Source organism: Bidens hawaiensis, unplaced genomic scaffold, assembly GCF_021521415.1.
Source record: "Bidens hawaiensis isolate Kalapana, Puna unplaced genomic scaffold, B.hawaiensis_p1.1 tig00007028_1, whole genome shotgun sequence".
Classification (NCBI taxonomy): domain Eukaryota; kingdom Viridiplantae; phylum Streptophyta; class Magnoliopsida; order Asterales; family Asteraceae; genus Bidens; species Bidens hawaiensis.
The window spans coordinates 1,210,913-1,223,615 of NW_027491480.1; positions in this window are offsets into that span (position 1 = coordinate 1,210,913).

Consider the following 12,703-nt stretch of genomic DNA (forward strand, 5'->3'; position numbering starts at 1 on the left):
TTTGTTACTGTTTGGTTATTATTTATAGACAATTTGACTTAAGTTAAATAATTATATAACTTAGTTATTCTTCATTAATTTTATTTTTCTAACAACTTCGACCACTTCATGTTAATTTACAAAACAATAACTTAGTAATAACTAATATTTTATATATTCCATTTGTCTCACTTTAGAAAAATATTAACATTTATAAAAACATTATTAGTTAGTTTTATTTATATTAAAAATATAAATATTGATTTCAAAAAATAAAAATAAGTACTCTACTAGCTTTTTGTCATGTGAAACTTGTGGGAGTAACTTAATATTTATTTAAGTTAGGAATATACTTAACTTTATATCCATTATTATAGTATTCTTAACTTCATAATTTGTAGACAAGGGTAAAGTACTAAAGTTTCAGATTCTCTACTAAGTCCCTATGTGTTATCCTCATGCCAATGCTGTAGGGCCAATATTATATATTGCTATAGCCAATTTTATATATTATTTTTAGGATTGTATATGTCGTTTTATTTTGCTTTAGTCGGTGTAGCACGTACTCGGTACGTTTATTTTATAGGTTTATTATGTAAAGTTTGGAGAAATGGGGACCATATATAAAGGGCACTTTACCCATTTCTCCACAACTCAAGAGAAACAACTCTTGGAAATAAAAAGAATTTCTCTCTCTCTCTCTCTATCTTCTTCTTCTTTCTTTCAAGCAAATAAATCAAACAAACTAAGATCCGAGATCCGAGTGTCGTTGGTGATTTCCGCTAACCAACAACACGGATTGATCCGAGTCAAGTCTTGAGATCCATTTAGAGGACCTACAAGTGGTATCAGAGCTTTCGGCTCGACTTTTGGTGGTTTTTGGGTCAAACTTATCGGGTTTTGATCTTAGTTTTTGTTGGATTTGAGGTTGATTTCGTGTTACTCATCTCTTTTGGAGTCCCTTACACCTTGGAAATACACGAGAATCACCAAATCTAAGTTTTTAGTGTTTTAAGTTTTTGTGTCCGAGCTCAGATTCGGCTTAAAAATTCAGATCTAGGCCGATTTATTGATTTTTAGACTAAAGTCTTTTTGACTTTTTGGAAGTTTGGGTCTTACATTCTCAAAAAAAAAAAAAAAAAAATCGCATCGGGTACTGTAGCAGTCGCTTCCGGGGGGGGGGGGGGCTGTAGCAATCGCATCGGCGAGATACTGTAGCACTTCGCACAGGGGGGGTACTGTAGCAACTCGGCACTGTAGCAACTCATGCGAAAAAAGAAATTTCGCATGCACTGTAGCAACTCATGCGAAACACTGTAGCAACTCGGACTGTAGCAACTTATGTGAAACACTGTAGCACTCGGTACTGTAACAACTCGGTACTATAGCAACTCATGCGAAACACTGTAGCGACTCGGCACTGTAGCAACTCGGTACTGTAGAAAAAAAAACTTAAATTTTTTTTTTCCCAAAAAAATAAATAAATTATCGAGTTAAAAAAAAATGTCTTACGAACCTAAACTTGGAGGAAATCTGGATATGGGAGGAAGCCGAAAAATGAAGGAGAATTCGACATGTTTACACACATTAAAGGAGAATCGGTTGCCTCTCTTATCAACAGATTTGAGTCACTCATCACCAAAATGAGTAGTGTCGGTATCATCATTGGTTTGTTTAAGATCAACATGAAGTTGTTACTACCTTACACATGGAACATCAATGTGGTTACCATCAAAAGAACCACAAACCTATATACCATGACACTCTTAGAGTTGGCTTCTACCATCAAGGCTTTTGAAATAATGGAAGATAAGCTTCAAATGAACAATTAGTCCAAAGAAAATAAAGTTGGGACAAGTAATAAAGTTGGGACAAGTGCTGCCGGTAAAAGTAGTCATGCATGTCCTATCATTCCCGACACATCACCAGCTGATGAGGTAAACCACAATCTTTGTTCTTAAGCATGCATCAACAAAGTCACATACTATAGATATCATCAAGACGAAGTTTTGAAAGAAAATGAAAAACTTCGTCAGTTAAATGCTGAATATGTAAAAGCTGACAAGATCTATGTTGAAAAGATTAAAACTCATCACGATGATGTTGCAAATCTTAAACTTAAAATCTTTTAAGAAGAGCACAATGTCATCTATTACAAGAACATAATTAACAATTTAAAAGATGAAATTGAAAAGTTAAAACTTGAAGTTTCTGACAAAAAGGAAAAAGAAAAGCAAGTTGAAAGATTTGAAGCATCATCTGAGAAATTAGATGATCTTATTGGAACCCAGAGAAGTTCTAAAGTTAAAGCGGGGCTGGGGTATGATTACACTGCCGTACCACCACCATTCAATGATAACTACACCAGCTTGCCCCACTTTAGCTATAATACTTTTCCAGACGAGGAAATGGAATACGGGGTTGGTAGAATACCAAAGCCTGTGAAATTTGTTCATGCTGCCTCTCAAACTGCGGCTCCAGTCTCATCATCTGATAAATCTGACATCAATGTGTCTTGTGTAGCAGGTGATGTAAATGGTGGTGAATGTGGGACGGTTAACCTGGGTTGTAAGCTAAAAAGAAAGTTAGAACCACGTTTTGAATCATGTGTGGATCTAACCAAAACTATTAACAATCCAGTTTGTAATAAAGTTTGTGAATCCATGTTGGGAAGTTTAAAGTCAGAGTCAAATTATGTATTTTGTGAAAATTCAAGTGATGATAGTTGTACAAACGTTTGCAATGAAAATGAATATTCTTCCTCTGACTCAGATTATGAAACCATTTGTGATGAAACTTTTGTTGAAAAATGTGTCAACGAAAGTAGGGCTGTTGAGGTGAACATATCAAGTTGTTCATCATCAAGTTGTGAGACTGAGGATAATTCTAGTAAAAGCAAAGTTTTTGAAAATGAAAAGGCAAGTATTTCGTGTAAATATGTTCCACCAAATATACGATCATTTTCTCAAACAACCAATCAATTTAGAAATCCTCAGCCATACAACTTCTGTGACAACAACTACTATGGTCATTATCAACAAAATTTTGTTGATCCATATTACACAAATGTGTTTTATAATCATGTTCCTTTCCAAGGATCACCTTTCCCACCACACCAACCACATTATAGTTCAGATGAGTTCTTTGGCACTCCCAGGAGAAAGTGTTGTTTTGTGTGTGGTTACTCTTCTCACCTTGCAAGACATTGCAAGCACTGGTTCAAGCAACAACTTGATATCCAAAGGCGGCTTAGTCAGTCCCCAAAAAGAGCTTTTAGTAGCCTTGATTCAAGGACTGATCAAGCTGATAGTGAACTTAGTGAAATGGATGTGAGATCCAAAGTAAATAAAGTAAAACACAAAAAGAAACCTTTTTGGAAAACCAAGAAGGATAAAATCAAAAAGGATCCTAAGACTGTAAAGTCTGAGGATTCACCAAAAATAGTTTCAAAATCAAGAAAAGAAAAGTCCAAAATTGCCAAAACCAAGGAACAAGTTTTTGCTTGGATTCCTAAGGACTGTTCTTCATCAAGTGAGGCTCCACCAAGTAATAAATAGTTTTCAGGAAATAAAATTAAGTTCGGTAGGTTTACGGTTGACCTTCCCGGGACAAAAGTGTGCCGGGAACCCATGTCTATTTAAACGCTTAGTGCATGCAGAGTCAATCAAGGAGGACTATCAATAGTATTAGGTACCTAGATAGTGATTGCACCCGGCATATGATGGGATATGAACCCTTGCTATTTGATGCTAAACCATTTGATGGTGTGTTCGAGTCTTTCATAAGCGACATGGGAGGACAAACTTCAAGGAGGGGAAGCCTTGTTTAAATGGTTCAACAACAACTTTCGAGCATTTCTCAACTAACCTCGTCCAACTACTTCTCTCAAGTGATGGATCCAGCATCAGCTGTTGGATCTCGGTTTGAATCTCTTCAACTTTGTCATACAATGTGATAATGCATGCTTAAGACAGTCCATCTGACAACAACTTTGCTGACCTTTTCACTAAAACCGTCGATCATGCTCGATTTGAATTTCGGGTCGAATAGATCGGCATGATCAATTTTGATTAAAACAAACTATCTATCTTTTTGTATATAAAATTGTAAATATTTTTCAAATATGTCACAATTTTAGAGGGAGAAAATGAGTTAAGTTTAACTCACCAAAAAGATTTTCAATTCATCTTAAGAAAAGCAAAAACAAATCATTTGATTTACCAAAAAGATTTTATATTACTTTTAAGAAAATCTAAAAGGAATTATCCCGTTTAGAGGGAGCTCCTGCTTAGAGGGAGTCGGATATTTAAAATTTTGAGAAATTGATCCGACCATTGGAAAATGATAAGAAATTATCTCTAACGATTCTAGCACATGAAAAGAGTAGATCAAAAGCCAACAAGATCATTGCTTGATGTGTAGATAGGCTTGACAAATGAGTAAGTGTCATAGTGATATAAACTTAAATATCTGCCTATGCTAGTGGTTACACGTTATGAAGCGGTTGCCGACTCCAATTAAAGTCATATTAATGAAGGCTGAAATGCAATTAAACATATCATACCCAAGCCTCTCTTTACCTTATCACAGTTGTCTTATGAAAAATCAGTGTCATTTTTAATTTCTATTGAGTCAAGAAAAGAGTCAAGTAATGCTTCAAGAAAAGCAAGAAAAAGAAAAACAAAAGAGTCAGAAAAGAAAAAGAAAAATCAAGAAAAAGAGTCAGTTCTAGGAATTTTAACTTCTGTGTTATTTCTTCATTTATTTTGATTCAAGCCTTGGACTTTCTCCTGCGCGATAATATGGTATTATCCGACCTGATTGTTAAGGCCCTGAATCTTCTGCTTTGTTTTATTTTCTTTCTTTTGTTTAAGCCTTGGACTTTCTCTGCGTGATAATATGGTATTATCCGACCTGATTGTTATGGCCTGAACTTCTGCTTTATTTTAATCTTTCTAGATCGAGTTAAGTGTACAAAGTTTCAAGTGCACAAAGTCAAAGTGTCAAGTGTGTTAATAAGATTACTGTGATCAACTAAGAAAGGTTTAAGTCAAGTTGAGGTGACATGTGAAAGCAAATTAAGCCCGAGGTATGATGGAGTCTGTAATTTGTCGGATTAAATGGGGACCACACAAGCATTGTGCCTAATTGTACCTTAACGTATCATGTTGACATCAAAATACTTGTTAAGTTTAAAGTGGACAAATTATATCTACAATCGACTTTGGGTTCTTGGCATAATAATGTCCAAATAGAAGTGTGATCTAGAACGTTAACAGATAATGTGATTCCATGTTGTGATCTTTCTCAGAAAAATAATTTAGTAAACTTTTAAAGTAAATATTTTTGATATATAATATTAATTTCATCTTTACTCCTATCTTATTTTTGTTTTATTTTTTGTTTCAACTTAAAAATATTATGTATATATTTTTGTAATATTAAAATATATGAAAATGCCAAAAAGATTTCAAGTTTTTATTATGTTCGTACATATTTTATTAAACTTTGTTTTATTCAAAATCATGTGTTTTGTTGTCAAGGTTGTTCATGCAATGTTTGTTGGAAACCTGGGACTTAAACAAATCATTTACAAGTTGAGAGATTGAAAATAAAATTTCAGGTTATTCTGCAAACACTTCAAACCAAGAGCTTGTTTTGAAAAGGAAAATTCTTCTTTGACCTTTGAGAGGGTCTGTGAACGAATCTTATTCGTTCTAAGTTTTGTGCAGGTGTAGATGAGCAGGTAGATCAAGATCAAGTCTGCTTGGAGTTGCAGATGCTGAAGCGCTTAAAAGAAGACGAGAACGTGAAAGTTGGTGGTTGAACCTAAAGATGAACTGATTGTGTCTGAAGACAAAGAATGAAACCATCCGGCTCAAGAAAGTCAACAAAAGAAAACTAGATGTCGAGCCTCCCGCATATGATGTTTCTAAAATTCGCTGTTGCCGATCCTTCCCAGAAAATAAGATAAGAACGGAAAATAAAAATTTGTCCAAGATCCAATCAGGTTCAAGCTACAGGATCAAGACAAGTACTAGTTTTAAGAAATAAAGACGAAGCAAAGAACTTGACGAAGGTTCCACGACATACTCAATCCTAGAGGGAGATTGTAGGATAGAGAATCATCAGCAATCTTGGTTTCTTTCTTGCCAACTCCTTTCTTGCCACGGTTGTTGTGAAGGATAGAGAATCATCAGCAATCTTGGCAAATGCCCAGAAGTCCAAGACCCATTTATAGTACACATATGGGTTGGCGGTGATAGTATAGGCAAGGGGTGATTGCTTGAGTCCCTTGACCATGGAGGTAAATACTTTGTCTGCCTTTGCCTTTGGCAGCCCGAGAGCACAAAAATTATTATGACCCTGAAAGTCAAACCAAGAGATCATGAGAATCATCATTGAGAAATAAACAAAATAAATAAGATATATAAATAAGCATTAAGTATTTACATATTATAATAAAAAAAATTATATACATTTTAGTTTTAACAAGGTTATAATTTAGTTTTAGTATGTTCATAAGGCAATTAGTCTACAATGTATAAAGATTAAGTCCAAAACAGTCCAAGAATCTAAACAGTTCATTTGTTTAAAAACAGTCCAGTAACTTCAGGTTTAAGATTCTGAAAAATTTTGCTAAGTGTTGGTTTTTCGCATGAGGCCTTATTTCGCTTCGCATGGAGTCATGCGAAGCGAAACAGACAATCCATTCGCTTCGCATGAGGTGAAGCGAAGCGAAATAGATGTTTCGCTTCGCATGAGGTCATGCGAAGCGAAACAGAAATATATTTCGCTTCGCATGAGGTCAAGCGAAGCGAAACAGAAATATGTTTCGCTTCGCATCACTAAGCGAAGCGAAACAGCGAAACAGAGATATGTTTCGCTTCGCATCACTAAGCGAAGCGAACATTGTTTTTAGGATTGTATATGTCGTTTTATTTTGCTTTAGTCGGTGTAGTACGTACTCGGTACGTTTATATTGTAGGTTTATTATGTAAAGTTTGGAGAAATGGGGACCCTATATAAAGGGCGCTTTACCCATTTCTCCACAACTCTTTCACAACTCAAGAGAAACAACTCTTGGAAATAAAAATAATTTCTCTCTCTCTCTCTCTCTATCTTCTTTTTCTTTCTTTCAAGTAAATAAACCAAACAAACTAAGATCAGAGATCCGAGTGTCGTTGGTGATTTCCGCTAACCAACAACACGGATTGATCCCAGTCAACTCTTAAGATCCATTTCAAATGACTTGATAGTGGATATCAAGTCAGTGTTTGTCATCATGTTTAGATTGGTAGTTCTCTTGATTGTGACAGTATTGGTACTCTAGTTGTATGGCAATGAATTCATCAACTTGTGGTTGACCTTAGCATTCGCAATGTTGACACTTGCAGCCCTAATTCTTACCATCAACTTCTCAAATCTCTTTACCAACTCCAAAACAACTTCACCTTGACGATGATTAAACATATTGAACTCTTCTTTTAATAGGGCCTTCTTGTTTTCCCTAATTTCGGCATTGCCCTCAACTTTTTCAACAAGTGCTTCCCACAGAACCTTGGCACTTGTGTGTTCACGAAGAGTTTCAGATATTTCATTTGAAAGACAAACAGTCAATATGAGATAGGCTTTCTTATCTTGTGCTAACAGGTCCCTGTCTGCTTGATCATAGTTTTCTGGAGCCTTAAGTTGTTCCCCAGCATCAGGGCGAGTCACGGGAACATGAGGACCTTGTTTAAAACATCTCATTATATCACTCTCAGTCAATGAGATATAATTCATAAATCTCCATTTGAAATCTGCAAAGTTATCATCCAAGGTCATATACTTTGGTGGCTTTGTAGGTGTTCCCACTTGGTTTTCCAACAGCAAATAACCCTTCAACAGCTCTGAATCAGTGCTAGCCATGGTCTAAGCAGTTACAAGCCTTTAACAAAGCTTAATTTTCAAGACAGTTAACTTTTTCGCACAAAACTGCTTCAAGCGAAGGGAAACAGATCCAAGAGATGCGAAACGGATCCAAGCGAAGCGAAACGGATCAAGCGAAGCGAAATGGATCCAAGCGACGCGAAACGAATCAAGCTAAGCGAAATGGATCCAAGCGAAGCAAAATGGATCTAGCTTTCAAGAAGAAATCTTTCTCGGGATCTGTTTTCACCTAACCCTATCAGTACTAGGTCAAAGGTTGTTGCACAAACTTTCATGCCATGAGAAGCGAAATTGTTTCTTATCAATTTTGACCAACTTTTTGAACCCGTAACCCAAGTTTTAACACCTTTTAACTGAAAACTTCTTAGATCTAGACTTGATATTTTTGCTAAGAACACTTTCTAAGACATTTTTATGAAGATTTTGCCCAATTCTTTTTGTATTTTTCTTGTTTTTGAGGTTTTTCTGAACTTTCTTGTAAAGAGCATTTGTTTTCTTTTTCTCAAGATCAAAACCCAAGGTTGTGATCCAAAAACCCTCAACTAGGGAGCCGTGGCTCTGATACCAATTGTAGGTCCCTGTCGGGTGGATCTAACAACGTCTTTGGATCAACCTAACTTAGTGCAAGCAGAAATCACACTAAGCAACCAAGAGGTCTCGGATCTTGAGTTTATGTACGGGTAAAGAAAGTTGAGTGAGAGAGAGAAAGTGAAAGAGTGAGCTGAGAGAGAAAGAATGTTAGAGAGATGGAATTTTTTTTAAAAGGTTGTTTCTCTCATGGCATGCTCCCTATTTATAGGGTGGCATGCATGAGAAGCATGAGTTATATTCACTAAGGCCCAATGGGCTTCTTTACAATGGACCGTGGCCCAATACATACAAAATGACCAATCGGCTCCAAATACATAATTGAACCAATACAAAAGATTAAAACATACAAAATGGGACCTAACAATCTCCCTCTAGTCTTTAGTATTGGAACCCATCGGTGTCATAATCCAGCCAGCCGTCCTCGGGTAGTGGAAGTTCAACAACTCTTCTAACAAATTTGTTGAAGGCTTCCACTATCTGGTCTGTGTTCTGACAACCGATGTCCTCGACGGTTCCCAGGGGCGAATTGTAGAGCTTCTTGATATCTTCTATATGCAACCCCATTAGCTCATGCTCGTCAAATACACGAATCTTAGGCAGATCTTTGCAGCGTATGACGGCCTCCCCTGTTGTGTTATCAAATTCCCAGCCTGTGAAGTCTCGGAGGATGATATGATAATTCTTTGGTGCCCTGTATCTCCACATGGTTCGTGGCTCTCCGGTGGCTGGGTCTATTTCTCTTGGGTTCTTGTACTTTCGACCCTTATTTGGCTCAAACTCCTTGTAATCGACCTTCGACTGTCGATGAAGATAATCTGGGATCCAACTATCCAGAGTGCTCCCAACCGCACCATGACCTAGAGCTTTTCGAAGATAATTGAGGTCAAGCTCTGGTAGTGACTTCAGCTCATGAAGGTTGAGATAAATCAGATCACCACTATATCGCCTGATCGCCCAACATGCGTTCTCCTTATTATACTTTGCATATACAATCAGCGAATCATCGTGGTAAGGATAAATGAGATCGCGAGCGCATGCACGACTTGGCATTATATGATTCTTTCTCTTTCTCTTTAGTGGTTCCTGTGTCAAGTCAACAGTTGGAGTGGAGACGGGATCAGCAACAGGAGTCTCTGTAGTCTGAACTTGAGCAAGAGGAGTGTCGGGATTTGGTGAGTAATTGATGTAATCGTCTTCAACCCTCGCCTCTGTATTTTGATCAATAAGTTGCTCCAAGTTCTTTCCTGCTTCAATAAAGTCATCCATAGCACCTGCAAAGTCATCAGGAAATAAATCTTTATACATATCAGTAATCTGTGTGTCGTGTTCCCTGACTTTGCCAGCTGAGTCATGAGCAGCAGGGTCTTGAACGTCATGTTGAGCTGGTGTAGGTGATTGAGTGTTATCTCCACCTCCACATCCTGCTGCCCCGGCCCTTCCGTCTCCACCTGCTCCACCGTCATCACCATCATCGTCATCATCATCAAAGCTATCATGAACTTCATCTTCATCGTCATCTTCTTCCTCATCATCATCTTCTTCATCACCATCATCGTCACCATCAAATCCATCACCAACACCGCTAGACTGGCCTCCCTGTTGTACTAACCGACCAACAGTCTGTAACATCCCGAAATTTCGAGATAATATTAATTATATTACTTAACAATAGAGGGAAAGATTACTCGGGTTATTAGGAAATAAATAATAGAATAGGAGTTGGTATGGGTCGGGCTAGTGTTGGGAAATGTATGTGGGTCTTGGACTTAGATTGCGTAAGATGGGTTAAATGAGAATGGGCCTTGGGTCCGTGGGCTTGAGAGAGATAAATACCCATCCCAAGCCCAAAATATCATTTATTTCCATCTTTCTCTTTTACACTCCTCAAAAACACACACATAACCGATCGAGATTCGAAGCCGAGACCCGAGATTCTGTTGAATAGATCTGAGTTGATAAGGTAAGAACTAATCCAACAAAGCTAATATTACTGAAAATGGTTAGGATTGGATGGGTTAACCGGACCCGAAACCCAACTGCCCAAATCGGACCCCTAAAACGTCGATTTTAGGCCGATTTGATGGTTGGGATTTGTAGGCGCCGATCATACGATTCCGTGGGTACCAAAATCGAGTTATTTGGCTAAGAAACGAAGGAGTTATGGGCAAACAGATCTGCAGCGCGACAACTTCGCCTTCATCTGGGCAACTTCGCCTTCAAGCGATGAACTTCGCCTGCAAGCTAAGTTCGCCTGATGAACTTCGCCTGCAAGCCAAGTTCGCCTGATGATAAGTTCGCCTGAAGCCAAGTTCGCCTGATGGCAACTTCGCTGAAAAGCTAAGTTCGCCTAAATGGTAACTTCGCCTAAAAGCCAAGTTCGCCTGAGGTTTAACTTCGCCTAAAAGCCAAGTTCGCCTAAGGTTTAACTTCGCCTAAAAGCCAAGTTCGCCTGAGGTTTAACTTCGCCTAAAAGCCAAGTTCGCCTGAAGTTTAACTTCGCCTAAAAGCCAAGTTCGCCTAAGGTTTAAACTTCGCCTGAAGCCAAGTTCGCCTAAGGTTTAACTTCGCCTAAAGTGAAGTTCGCTTAGAAAATAAATTAAAAACCTAATGGAAAATGTGTTAAGGCAGTTAATGTAAATAAAATTTTTCCAAGCTGACCTGGCAGCTTAACCCCAGCCAGGGGCTCTGCCCCTTGGACCCCGCTAGGGGCTGCCGCCCCTAGAACCCCGCTGCCAGGGGCGCTGCCCCCGGACCCCCGTTCGTTGTGGGTCATATATAGATAGAAATGCAAAACGAGTAGTAGTAGTTAATTGATATATGTAAATATTATACAGTTAGCCGAGCCCAGTTAAAGAAAGGAATTACGATCAACGGCGAGCGTAATAGGATCCAGGTGAGTTTCTAGCCCCATTTATGTGTCATGTTTTCGGGGCTGTGTGCATACTCGATATGTTTGTTAATACGCTTATCCTAAGAGATAAGTGTATGCCTTATGTGAATGATATGATATATAGGAATGATTGCTTGATGGTACGTGAACTATCTTCGGATATTGCACGTACTGTCAGGTTGTAACACTATGTGTAAGGTAAGTATGATATGTATGTTTATGTGTATGAACATGATAGAGATAATAGAAGAAAGAAATGATAATGTATGGTTACGAAAAGGGTACCGAGCCCTACTAATACTCGAGGTATGATGTATGGTTGTATGGTGACGAAGAGGGAATCGAACCCTTCTAATATTCGAAAACAAGGGACCAGACCCTTATAATATCTGTGATGTTAGGGACCAGACCCTTATAATATCTGTGATGTTAGGGACCAGACCCTTATAATATCTGTGATGTTAGGGACCAGACCCTTATAATATCTGTGATGTTAGGGACCAGACCCTTATAATATCTGTGATGTTAGGGACCAGACCCTTATAATATCTGTGATGTTAGGGACCAGACCCTTATAATATCTGTGATGTTAGGGACCAGACCCTTATAATATCTGTGATGTTAGGGACCAGACCCTTATAATATCTGTGATGTTAGGGACCAGACCCTTATAATATCTGTGATGTTAGGGACCAGACCCTTATAATATCTGTGATGTTAGGGACCAGACCCTTATAATATCTGTGATGTTAGGGACCAGACCCTTATAATATCTGTGATGTTAGGGACCAGACCCTTATAATATCTGTGATGTTAGGGACCAGACCCTTATAATATCTGTGATGTTAGGGACCAGACCCTTATAATATCTGTGATGTTAGGGACCAGACCCTTATAATATCTGTGATGTTAGGGACCAGACCCTTATAATATCTGTGATGTTAGGGACCAGACCCTTATAATATCTGTGATGTTAGGGACCAGACCCTTATAATATCTGTGAGGTTATAGGGCGAAAGGCTCTTTAAAACGTATGAATATATGAATGTATAGAAGTATGAAAGAATAAAAGTATGAATACATGAATGTATAGAAGTATGAAAGAATAAAAGCATGAATACATGAATGCATAGAAGTATGAATGAATAAAAGTATGAATATATGAATGTATAAAAGTATGAAGGTAAGAAAGTATGAAATGCAAGAATGTATTGTATGATTATGTGATTAACTAGAACTCACTCAGCGTAGCTGACTTTTAGTATGCACGCAGGTGAGCTGATTACAGAGTTAGCATGAGGATGACACACG